Source organism: Schistocerca americana, chromosome 2 (assembly GCF_021461395.2).
Source record: "Schistocerca americana isolate TAMUIC-IGC-003095 chromosome 2, iqSchAmer2.1, whole genome shotgun sequence".
In the NCBI taxonomy this organism is placed as follows: Eukaryota; Metazoa; Arthropoda; class Insecta; order Orthoptera; family Acrididae; genus Schistocerca; species Schistocerca americana.
Genome location: NC_060120.1, coordinates 720,643,360 through 720,656,139, shown reverse-complemented (window position 1 = coordinate 720,656,139; position 12,780 = coordinate 720,643,360). Strand labels below are relative to the sequence as shown.

At 38.2% G+C, this 12,780-nt stretch overlaps 1 protein-coding gene and 1 pseudogene across 2 annotated transcripts in view; one reads left to right on the top strand and one right to left on the bottom strand.

Moving 5' to 3' along the window:
* The window catches only part of LOC124595871 (organic cation transporter protein-like), a 321,547-nt gene that overhangs the window by 161,400 nt on the left and 147,367 nt on the right, over nucleotides 1-12,780 (bottom strand). The window lies entirely within an intron of this gene.
* On the top strand, nucleotides 11,234-11,351 carry LOC124597162 (annotated as a pseudogene).

The window sequence follows — 12,780 nt, the reverse complement described above, 5'->3', positions numbered from 1 at the left end:
GGAGGAAAACATGGTTAAAGGAAAAACTGACTTGGCCTACAGAACAATAAAACAAAACTTTGCTAAACGGAAAGTAAAATCTTCAGGAACTATAAAGAACAAAGAGGGCAAGGTACTATTTGGATATGACACGCTGAAGAGATGGCAAGAATACATTGAAGAGCTATATCAAGGAGACCCTCTAACAGATAATATGATAGAATTAAGCGAAGAAGTAGAGAAAGAAGAACTAGGGGACACAATTCTGAAAGAGGAATTTGAAAAAGCACTAAAAGAACTACCAGATAAGAAAGCGGCAGGTGTTGATGATATACCTTCTGAACTAATTAAGAAATCAGGAGACAAAATGAAAGCTACATTACTGCAACTCATACAGAAAATATACAAAACAGGTGAAGTTCCTGAAGACTATCAGAAATGCATCATATTCCCCATACCTAAGAAAGCATCTACTATGGACTGTGAAAACCATCGAACACTCAGTCTTCTTTCACACGCATCAAAAATTCTAATAAGAATAATTTTGAAAAGAGTTGAAAACCAATTGAATAGCACTCTAAGTGAAGACCAATTCGGTTTTAGAAGCGGTGTAGGGACGAGGGAAGCAATCTTATCTTTAAGACTAATAATTGAGAAACAAATTTCCAAAAACAAACAAGTATTTATAGCCTTCGTAGACCTCGAAAAGGCATTTGACAATGTTGTATGGCCAGAAATGTTTAGAATTCTGAAGAAGGCTGGTCTGAAATATAATGATAGAAGGATAATCTTTAAAATATACCAAAATGAAACAGCCTTAGTTAAGAAGGAAAACAAAGAAGAAACAGCAAGAATAAGGAAAGGAGTGAGACAGGGATGCCCACTATCTCCAGTAATTTTCAACGCATATATCCAAGAAGCAATAGACAAAATAAGAGAGAATATTGAAGTAGGAATAAAACTTAACGGAATGAAAATAGATATGTTGCGATATGCAGATGATATCGCCATAATTACAGAAAGGAAAGAAGATTTAGAAGCCGCACTCAATGAAATGGAAAACACCTTAAAAGAACAGTATGGAATGAAAATAAATAAGAAAAAGACTAAAGTGATGGTGAGTGGCGCCCTGAACTACAATGAACCCATACGAATAACAATAAAGGGAGAGAAACTAGGGCAGGTTACAGAATTTAACTACTTAGGTAGCAAAATAACAGCAGATGGAAGGAGCAAAAGTGACATTAAAAACAGAATACAACTTGCCAAAATAGCATTCAATGGAAAAAGAAACTTACTGACGAGTAGAAATGTTAGTTTAGACGTAAGAAAGAGAGTCATGAAAACCTATGTGTGGAGTACAGCCCTTTACGGATGTGAAACTTGGACTAGTGGAAAAGAAGAAAAGAGAAGATTAGAGGCATTCGAAATGTGGTGCTACCGGAGAATGGAAAAAATCAGCTGGCGAGACAAGGCTACAAACGAAGATGTCCTCAGAAGAGTGAAAGAAAACAGATCTCTTTGGCGAAATATACAGAAAAGAAGAATAACCTTCATAGGTCACATTTTACGGCATAACAATTTCATTAAGAGAATATTAGAAGGAATCATTGAAGGAAGAACTCGCCGAGGACGACCTAGATTAAGCTACATTCAACAAGTAATAAATGACATCGGATGCCAGACCTATGCAGATATGAAGAAGAAAGTTGACAAAAGAACGGAATGGCGTGCTGCTGCCAACCAACCTGTGGGTTGATAACCGAAGAAGAGAAGAACTTAAAGGGAATTCATATATTATCATGAAAGATAACATCATATGAGGCCAGATGTTTAATTTAAAAATAAAAACAAATAGCCCGCAATACGAAAATAAATTTTTCACGTTTAGTCATCTCCAAAATGGGTTGCAGAACACCATGACAGGAATTTGTTAAAAATGGCGCCGCTTGTGAAAAAATTGGCACGGATGAGAACCTGAAAATGTCATAATCTGAGCTCAAAAATTCAACAGCATATAATCAGCATAATCCAGCACGGATTTCAGATCAAGCAAAATGCAGTATGTTGTCATCAATGAAGACATGTGTAACTTCAAGAGAGTGTATCATGAATGAGAATTAAATGGACAGTTGCTGCTCCCACTGCAGTGCTCAAGATAGACTTGCGAAATCAAACATCACAATTTACTATTTGTCACGAGGACAGGGTTGCCATATCTAGCTAGGACCTCATCGGGGAACAATTAGATGGACGTGTAGAAATGAAGTAAAAAATTTATTTAGTGTGATTACCTTTTATATAGAACACAATTACATGGAACTTGTTGCTGCGGAAGTAATTGATAAACCATATTTTATGGAAGATTTCACCTTTTTCAGCAAGTCTTTTTTCCCATTTACTTATTTGTAAAACTCCATGCATGTCAGCTTGTAGTTAAACTGGGACTGTAAGGTTATTTCCACAGTTCCTAGCAGAAGTCGATTTCTTCCATCAGTCTACTGGGCCGACATAAGCGAAAATATTATTTCCACAGTAGCGTTGTGTACGGGAATAGAAAACAAACACTCGCATAATTTTAGCAGTTGACATTTGCGTTCAGGATTTTCGGTTACCTTAAGAAAGTAAGTCCACCTTTCTTCCACAGTGTTTCGACTTCCATTCTGACGAGTCACGCTTAGTGTCTAAAAAGGTTTCCATACACATATATTCCTGAAAATAATTGTCCCCTGAAATCTTCACGTCATTTTTAGTCAGGTGTATAGTAGTGTTTTCAATCTTCAACCAATCTGGGGTTTCAGATAGTGTACCAATACTTTTTAAAATAAATAGCCCATTTCTCTAAGTAATCATATGCTATGGTGTAGAAAGCCATTGTCTCTTCCTCAAATTTCGAAACAAATTAACTATTTCTTGGTTAGGGTTCGGATTAGTTAATTTGTTCAAATTGGCAGTCTTCCTTTCATTGAGACATCGTTGGGTGTCGATTAATATATTGGCCTGTTTCCGGGGTCAAAAAATTAACGACAGACATATTGTTTTTGAGTGAGATAGAGTCTGATGATTTGCATCAACGTATAAGCAGAACACTTTCAGTTTCTCTGTCCTTGCCCTCTTGAAAAATAATTAAATATTTTCATGATGATTATTTCAATGTCCAGTAGTGCTTGAGATAATATTTTGGAGAATATGGGCAAGGCATTCAATTCCTTCTACGCTTCTTCTAGTTCTTTAATCTGGTGGAAAACATACCGCTGGCGGTGTCGATGAAGCCCTCCGAAGTTGGTATTGTCTCCACGAAAAGCCATTAACTTATCTTACGGAATTTGCAGTTGTCTTAAAGTGTCTAGACAGAACTTTGCAGTTGTCTCCGATGTTTCATTATTCAGCGATTCAAACTTCAACAGCTTTCGTTATTCAGCTATTCAAACTTCACCAGCTTCTGTAGGATTCCTTCAGTTTCAGTAAAGTACTGAACAACTAAAGGAAACATCTTTTCAGCCTTGTGGTTCGACGAGTCGGTGCGCATGTCGTAAAGCTAAACTTCTTGCAATTGTTTTATGCATTCGGACAGGAGGTGAAGTGCAATTATATTTTTAACAATCGCAGTAGCTTTGGTCCTGGCTGGAGAAAGCTTTGCGGCGACTTTAGAGTGAGGATGCGTTGCGTCCCGCCTCCTACTACTGGAGAAGTCTTGGCATTTTCTCAAATGACAGCGATAGATCTAGAAACTGCTTGCATCGTCGATATGCAACATGCAACCTGTCTGTGAGACGACTTTGTCAACATAGAATTGTTGACATACATAAAACTAACTGAGGCTGCATTTACGTGTTGCGCTAACAGATGGTGTTACTTTCGTACCTGAGCCAAGCTCGTAACAGTACTTCGCAAAATCGGGACAAAATTGGTTGTTGGTGGGATATCGGAGGAAGAAGACCCATAACGGTGACGCTCCCGATGTATCGGGACGGTTGGCAACCCTATACGAGGAACAATATCGCGCACATGTCTGGTAAAAATTTTGCATAAGCTGAGCCATTACATGAGAAGAAAGTAATCCACACTTTGAAGCAAATGCATTATGAGAAAAGGATAGTCATGCCTAGGGTGACCAGATGCAATTGTTTAAAAAGGGCAAACAGCTTCAAAAATGAGGACAAAGGAAGAAAAAAGAGGACACATCAAACGGGTCAACAGCAGATGAGAATACAACCGGTCAGCTTTGGACAAGTCACGTGACTGCTGGGAATTACCGGTAAAACTAGTAGTTAATTGTTACTGATGGTCAGGTGGTGGTTAAATGAGCAATATAAAAAAATTAAAAACATTGATTGTGGTGACAGTGTGGCGTCAATTGTTTTGTTATGTCAACAACACGGAATTGTTTACAAAGCGAAAAACGTAAGACCATTTACCTCCCTTCATTCGACGCACCGCTATCAACATCTACAATTCAAGCAGCAGCTGACGACGTGTAAACTGCACTTTAATCTTACGTATACAAATAAATTGAATGACTATGAAACAATGAAATAAAACCATGACAGTTAATCTGTCGAGTTATTTCTTACCTTTATTGGCCACTGAGACGTACGAACCAACTCCACATATCTTACATTCTGCTTCAAATTCATTTCTCCCTTTCTTAAAGCCGGACATTTACAGGAAAGGACATCAGAAAATGTACACTTTCGTTTAGGCATAGCCAAATATTTTACGTAACTCACTCGGTTAAAAATTACTCTCACAAATCACACGTGCACTACAGGAAGCCAAGCCACTACAAAGCGAAGACACGAAACGAAAATTTTAAATAATCGATATCTGCATTCGCTTATAGGCAGATCAACGATAACGTCGACGATCCTGGTGCCACCTACTAACACCGCCTTCGTGCGTGTTTATCACGAAGGCTGTGCCAATAGATAAAGTATTTGAAGACAAGAGCAATAGAACGGGACGAATTGTAAATTTAACTGTATTATGCTCAACTTTACCAAAAAGCCGGACACTGTAAAAATCCGTTCTGACCCCGGACAAAGAGCTAAAAAGCAGGACATGTCCGGATTAATCCGGACGTCTGGTCACCCTAGTCATGCCAGACAACAAAACAAAGGCACAACAGAAAATAGTGATGAAAAAGACTGGTACAACTAGACATAGAGGGGAGCGCATATAGCCCTTGTGGCTAAAATCATCAATTTTAACTTTTACTGTGTATTAGTTGCAATATAAGGGTTTTTTCTCCATTGTAAATCTGAGGTTCACATTCGTGCTTGTTCAACCTTTTTATCATGTGCAAGTGCTGCCAACTGTTCGGCATTACTATGAAAATATCAGCAAGTGAATATAATATAGGACAGCGCAGCAGCTCGTGACCACCAGAATATATGGACGTGGTTGGTTCGCTATATTCCATTGTGTAGTGAAATTCTGTTATTTTGCAAGGTTATTATTGAATGATCATTTTCTTTTTATTGCAATAAAGAATATTTAGTAATTAGTTTTTTAGCCCATAAAATGAAACCAGGTGTACAAAGCACATTTTAAAAACAGGTACATATTTTTGTTTAAATCTAGCACCTAAAACCATTAAAAAAATCACCTAAGGGCATTACGAAATAAAGAAACATTTTCCTTCCTCCAGAAAAAATTCATGTCTGAAACGGTTAAAGGTAGCTGATATTCTGCTAACAGCAAAGCCAGCACTTCACACCGGTAATGAACAAGACAGATTTGACAGTGGTCAGTAAATTCTGTCCTGAAATACCTGAGACTCATTACAAGACCAGCCTTTACAAGATAACATCATTAACACGAACATGACTGTCACTCAGAAGAAGTAATGACGGCCTTAAAATATTTAAAATCAAACAACTCTAGTAGTTATCATGAACTATCGACGAAGTTAAATGAAGAGCTTTCTCAAGATTTTAGTAACCTCTTAAGTTATTTTCGTAACTAACCACTTGCCAACGGGATATTTCGTGACTGAATTATGCTTAAGTTCAGCTGTTGTATAAGAACGAGTATAAAGAAATACCACCAAACTTCCACCGAATTCACTTTTAACAGAATTGTCACAATTTTTGGAAAAGTAAATGTATGAGTGGCTCCTTAATCACCTAACGTTAAGTAATATGCTTCGAAATCACAATTTGAAATTTTATGCTGAGAAGGCTGTTTACACAGTGATGATATTGCATGTATTGCATGTATCTAACGGGAGACTAAGTATCAGTCGTCATCAGGATGGGAAAAAATTACGTGGGTGTGCCTCATAACGTTCCATGTAAGGGCCCTTAAACTTTCCTGTGTATTAATGCTTCTTCAACAGCACCGTCCGCAGACGTGAAATTTGTTTTATTTGAGAGTGACACAGAGGCAGCAGTGAACAGTAAATCAAATATAATTTTAGAAAGAGCTGGTAATGCACATTAATAAATGATTTCTTGCCAATTTAAAAAGTCACAATACAATATGCAAAATTGTGCAAGAGGATTTCACAAAACATATGTATCAAATATGACATGTACACAGAGGAGATTGATAGAGAACGCGAATTGCAACTCGACAAAAGATTTAGTTGGGAGGAACATACCAGTGAACTGCCGACGTGCCACAACAATGCGGATGTTGCCAGATATAGGTGATATCTGGAGATATCTGCGTTGTGATTTCTAGAGAATTCTCGTAGGCATATGAGAATTTCATCGTTTGTACGAGGTACGAGGAAAAAGCGAATATCGTACCCAAACATACGAGAGTTTTGCCCAAGTTCTTACCAAATATACATTATACACATTTGTTGGAGAAATAATTATATTTAATGAAATGGGCATGATTAAGGACAATACGGTCCCCCTCATCAGCTTCAGCCAGAGAGACTCACCGCCTAGCCGCCAATCCCGGCTTAACAATCAAAGTCTAGAATGAAGCTTCAAAGCCTGACCCTAGAAAAAATTAGAAAACGCTAACAATAACGAATCACTTTTGTTTTGTATAAGATTTTGAACTCAGTTTCCGAAATAGAGCGACCACCTGAATTTCAAGGCGCTAAAATGTTTTCAGACGATACTCTCATGTAATTGGAAAACAATTAACAGTAATTTGCCCTGCAATACCCGTGTCCCCAGTGGAATTGTTAAATATAGACAACTGTCAATAATAATAATAATAACTTTATAATGACATTGCATCATGATGCATGGTTTGGACCCCAACAAACGCTACTCTTAACAAGTGTTTCGCAGTCACAGTACACTCAGCTGCTTTCATTTACTGTCCAGTTACTACAAAAGAAGTGCTTGATTTCGTTGCGTATTGCTGAGATATATGCAAAAATGGGAAGTGACAGTGAGTTAGAAGAAAACAGAAGCACCTCGCGGTCGCGCACGCCGGAATAAAAGGCTAAAGAGGGGCAAATCTCTGAAACTGAACGTCCTGTGCATAAATTGCAAAAATTTCGAGAAAAACGGCGAAATACTCAAGAATTCCGTAATTGGCTGATGCGCGATATGATCCGTACAGAGCGGGATGCATGTTTGGTTTCTGAACTTCAGAACATTAAAAGCCATTCAGAAAGTAAGAAGTACCTTAACTTGGTGTAGTTTGTTGCTGCACAACAACCTTCAGTTTCTCAGTTTGTCTCAAACGTGCAACCATTTAAGGGGAAGGTTGCTATTGCTGAAATTAAATTATCAGCATTCTTAGCAGAACATAATTTGGTGTTTTAGCAGCTGATCATTTATCCTATTTCTTGAAAGAAACGTTTCCAGACTCGGTTATTGCACGGGACACGACTCTTAACGGCACAAAGCATGGGCCATAGTTTCTAATCTGATTAAAGTGGCACACGCAGAAGTGAGGGTGAAAATGCTATAGAATGCCAAATTTGCCATAATGGCGGACGAGTCCACCAATGTCCGAACTGCAGAACATTACTGTGCAATGGTCCGTTTTTATGACAGATATTCGGGTGGGTAATAATAAGAACTCTTCTTGAAATACTGATCAACTAAATTCCAGAATAAAAGTTTCTCCTAAGCTTTAATTTTGTGTCAATTTTCCGTTTACTGGTTGTACTGAAAGTAAGCTGTGGGAGTTATATGAATACTCACAAATATAAAATTTGAAGTTTACAATGATGCAGACGTAAATATTGAGAAAACTTCTACTGCAGAGAATCTCTACAATGGTCTAGTATAAATGTTCCAACAGCCAAACATTTGATTTGGAGATGTTATTTGATTTGCAGCATATAGTTGCCATACGATGTTGGCAAGTCATAATTCGGTGAAAAGCATATTCCAAGATACTTGCCTGGGAATTTTTGCAATGAACTGCTTTATCAATCGGCGCATATACGCGCAAGCAAGGCGCGCAAAAACCTTCCAAGGGCTTGTGAATACCTCGCGCGGAATATTTACGGTTTTTCAAATTAGCGCCAAGAGACAGGCGGAGTTCAACGAATTTCAGATATTGCAGCATTTTGTATCCCATACATTTTATTTTACGTCATATCGAGTGGAAATCGGCTAAACATAATGCTTCTTTCCAAGTGTTTTAAACTAGGAACCACATGAATTGCTTCATCCTTCGTAGACATGTTGGCTACAATGATGTCGGTTGTTAAAAAAGTGTTGCAAAATGGGATGCTCTAATGCCGTTTTTTAAACAAAAATCGCTTTCAGAGCGAGTTATAAGTGATGAACAAGTTTTTAACTATTTACACGATGCCTATATGTTCTTAGAGAGAATTCTACCAAAATTTACTACTTTCAACAAATTTTTCCAGTCTACAACAGTAGCTTGGTTAACCTTCATGACATGATTAGAACTCTCTATAGAGAAATACTTGTGTATTTCATGAAACGTTCTTATGTCGTGGGAAGAAATCCGAACGATGTTGACCCAAAAAATGCAGCTCATCATCCGGATGATTCACAGCTGTACTGAGGTGTAAAAATTCTGAAGAGCGTTGGGGTACCTGCAATAAAGAATCACCAACACCTTCTTAGGGATTTTTATCACCGATATAGAACTTTTTGTGGTGAGTAGACTGTATCTTTATTTTATCTAGAGGTTATAGAAAAGGAGGTAAGTTCATTTTTATCTTCCAATGCATTTCAAGCAAAAATATGCCAAGAATTTTGTTTAGTTGCAACGTAATGTTTCTCCTTTCCGGTAGGTATGAATAACATGATCTTTGCGGGTATAAAAGCTGCTCATATGTGACTTTATATTTTTATTGTTTCGTCTTTTTTACATATTTGTATATTTATATCTGGCACACCTAATGAGTAATATTAATTCTCAAATGTTAGAGATAGCTTCGTGCCAGATCAAAGCAAGATATGATATGGATAGTAAAGTGCTATCCAAACTAGCAGTTCTGAGTCCTAAAAATGCACTGTCACCAAATTTCAGAGATATAACATATTCGCTTATGCCCTTGTAAGAACTATTGCCACGTATTATTCCTCCCGCACTGTTGATTTAGCACAAACTACAGACAACCAATAGAGGCGTCTCCCCCTGATTTTGGCTCGTCTCCCACACTCACTCCAAAAGGAGCAATCACCGGATAAAACGTGATCATACAAGTGAAGAATTCAAGAAACTGAGCGATTTCGTCCTCTCAGTTTTGAGTTTACCTCATTCAAATGCTGACTACAAAAGAGTTTTTTCTAAGGTATGTAAAGGATTAAAACTCATAAACTGATTATGAACACGTGCCCATGCTTCTTAGGTTATTAACATTTTATGTTAAATTCCAGGTAGACCTTGTGAAAAGTAAAATCAGAAACCGACTGCAGACCAACCCATTGAATGGAGTACTTCTTGCCTCAGAATGTATTAAAGAGGTCCCAGAAACGACACAAGTGTGACCCTCCAACCAACACAGGAAATGCACCAGAAAATAATTTCGGTTACTCTGTATAAAACGGGAGAAGAAGAAGTGGACTACGAAATTAAATCACACGTACGAAATCTTGTATTTGTGTTCTATTTATCTTGTAAATAAGTTTCTTTAGGCAGTACATGTAGTCTGTAATACACCATGAACACATTTTTCGAACCTTACAAGAATTTTTGGTAAAATATGAGAATTTTTATGAGGTCGGTACGAGAATTGCGCGCTCTGGACATCACAAGCCTGTACATTATACTTACTTTCACTAACATCATAAGATGGTGGAGTTTGGGATATCTCATCACGCCAAACAAAAGTTTTCTTAATTCAAAAGCATGGTGAGAGAAATCTGTTCGAGAAAGGGGTATACCAACTACGCTTGCGTATCTTTTATAATAACCACACTTAGGACCTGTTAAAGGAACTTTAGCGCTATGGCCTACGGAATCTGAGCAGCGTATTTAATCTAATCTGGCTACTTATTTTATACTATAAGAATGTAAATTGGTGCACTCATCCAAAAATAACAGGGCATATGACATTAAGACCAGGATTTAGTAGTCTAAATTGGTTCAAATCAGTGGCCGAGAAACTCGTTAGTCAACAGAGCCAAATATCAGTCGTTCAAAGAATTAAATTTCTTTTGAGAGCCAAACTTTATGAACTTAAGCTATATAGGCAGGTACACCGTTGTACTCCTAATTTGGAGTGTGCTAAAGGCAGCTTCAGTCTGACTGAGGTATGTTTGCTGATGTAGACACCTTCCCATTCTTCCATCGACGCTTGTCTCGTATAATTGCTTCCCCTTTATTCATCTTCTATGTCCAGACCATAGCAACGTAACTTTCTCAGTACTCAACATTAGAACTTCTTTCACTTCACAACGACCCCTAAAATTAAGCTAATAAAGTTTAATTAAAGTTTTGCGTTTAAATTGTAGGTACGTCGAATAAAACTTGATATCCTACTTAATAACAATATTATATTTTACTGATAAAATTAATTAGTAAGGTATCCATAAAATTAAATCATTACAATACTGACAGATACCAATGTGAACAGTGGCCTTGGAAAGTTTGGGTAAGGCAAACTGAATATTGTTGGTTTTAATTATGCTCACGATTCCAGGTCCTTATGAATAAGATGACTTCCCATTTTACTCTTGACAAGGTTTGTGATTGAAAATGATAGTTCGCATGAACATGCAGATCCGAATGAGGAAAAAAAAAGCAAACGCTAGTTTTTTGTCACACATCTTCCTTCTCCAGGTCTTTCAAAGCAGACCCTGTGCGCTGTGTACTAATTTCGGATTTGTTGTTCTCTATTGTTTCTGCAGGCAACGGCCTTGCCGCAGTGGATACACCGGGTCCCGTGAGATCACCGAAGTTAAGCGCTGTCGGCCGTGGTCGGCACTTGGATGGGTGACCATCCAGGCCGCCATGCGCTGTTGCCGTTTTTCGGGGTGCACTAAGCCTCGTGATGCCAATTGAGGAGCTACTCGACCGAATAGTAGCGGCTTCGGTCAAGAATACCATCATAACGACCGGGAGAGCGTTGTGCTGACCCCACGCCCCTCCTATCTGCATCCTCCACCGAGGATGACACTGCGGTCGGATGGTTCTGGTAGGCCAGTCGTGGCCTGAAGACTGAGTGCTATTGTTTCTGCATCAGCACAAAGACGTTCAAATTTCTAGCTTCACAATTCTTTTCTTTTTTTTTTAATCCATCAGTTACGCGTACAATTTAAAATTTCAAATGTCAAAATTAAAGGTAGAAAAATTTAATTCTGTTACAGTAGCATCAACAGATTTTTCTTAACAAAGGCTAATGTCGCTTTGCTGTTTCTGAATCCCAAAAAGTTGTTGAGAAAAGCTTGCCTCATACTTAAAAGTGTTGTTTTGAAGTAACAAATGTCAATATCAAAATGATTTTCTTGGCGAGGTTTTAACAGGCTTAGAAATTGAATGCAAGTTTCTTTTTCAAAACCTTGAGCAAAAAGAGATTATTTGTTTTCAAATGGAGTAGCTTCTTGTAACATTAACAAAATTGTGTTTCTTCTTTCCTGTAGTTTAAAATTAAGCTCATTTAGATGAGATGTGACGCCAACAACAAAATAAATGGACTCGCCCAGGCCGAAAATCGATTTCTGCACCGAATTTTCAAACTCACTGCATATCACACCCGCACGTGGTATTTTGTGCAAGAGTCACACTCATGGGGTCAGAGAGCCCCATGTGGCTAACGATTCACAGTTTGCCGACCACTGGTATAAATGAAAATTGATACGACCACACGCACGTCATAGATAAAGTAAATGTAACGTTAATGTTAGTTGAGAGGATGTCAACCATAACTGAAGGAAAATATAAAAAGCGAGATTATCGATGAGCCGGGACGAAGACAGATGAGAGCGAGATACGAGGGAATCAGTAACAGTGAAAAGGTCCCTTTAAACCTGGTCTGGAATAGCACGGTGACAGTTGACGGACGAAATATCGTACCCTTCGGCACAAAGACTGCATCCAGGAGCGGCACCAAGGACGGAGAGGGAAGTCAAGGGATCGTGACAGTCAAGGGATTGTGATACTCCGCCCCCTTCCCTCTCCCCGAACAAAAAATTACTAAAAGCGTCAGTATTTTGACATGCATCAGCTTCCGAATTTCTCAGTTTTTGGAGAATAAATTAACACAAAAACCAAATATCATGAAAATGGCAAGAAATTCTAGAAAATTTACAGTTGTTTTTGAAGCAGGATACTTTTCTCTCGCTTTTCCATGTGGATGGGCTTGCGGTCTGACTGCAGAAAACATTGCAGTGACGTAAAGGCGCCGATTCACAAGCGGATCGTACCTATCAACAACCCAGTTCGTGAGCCCATTGT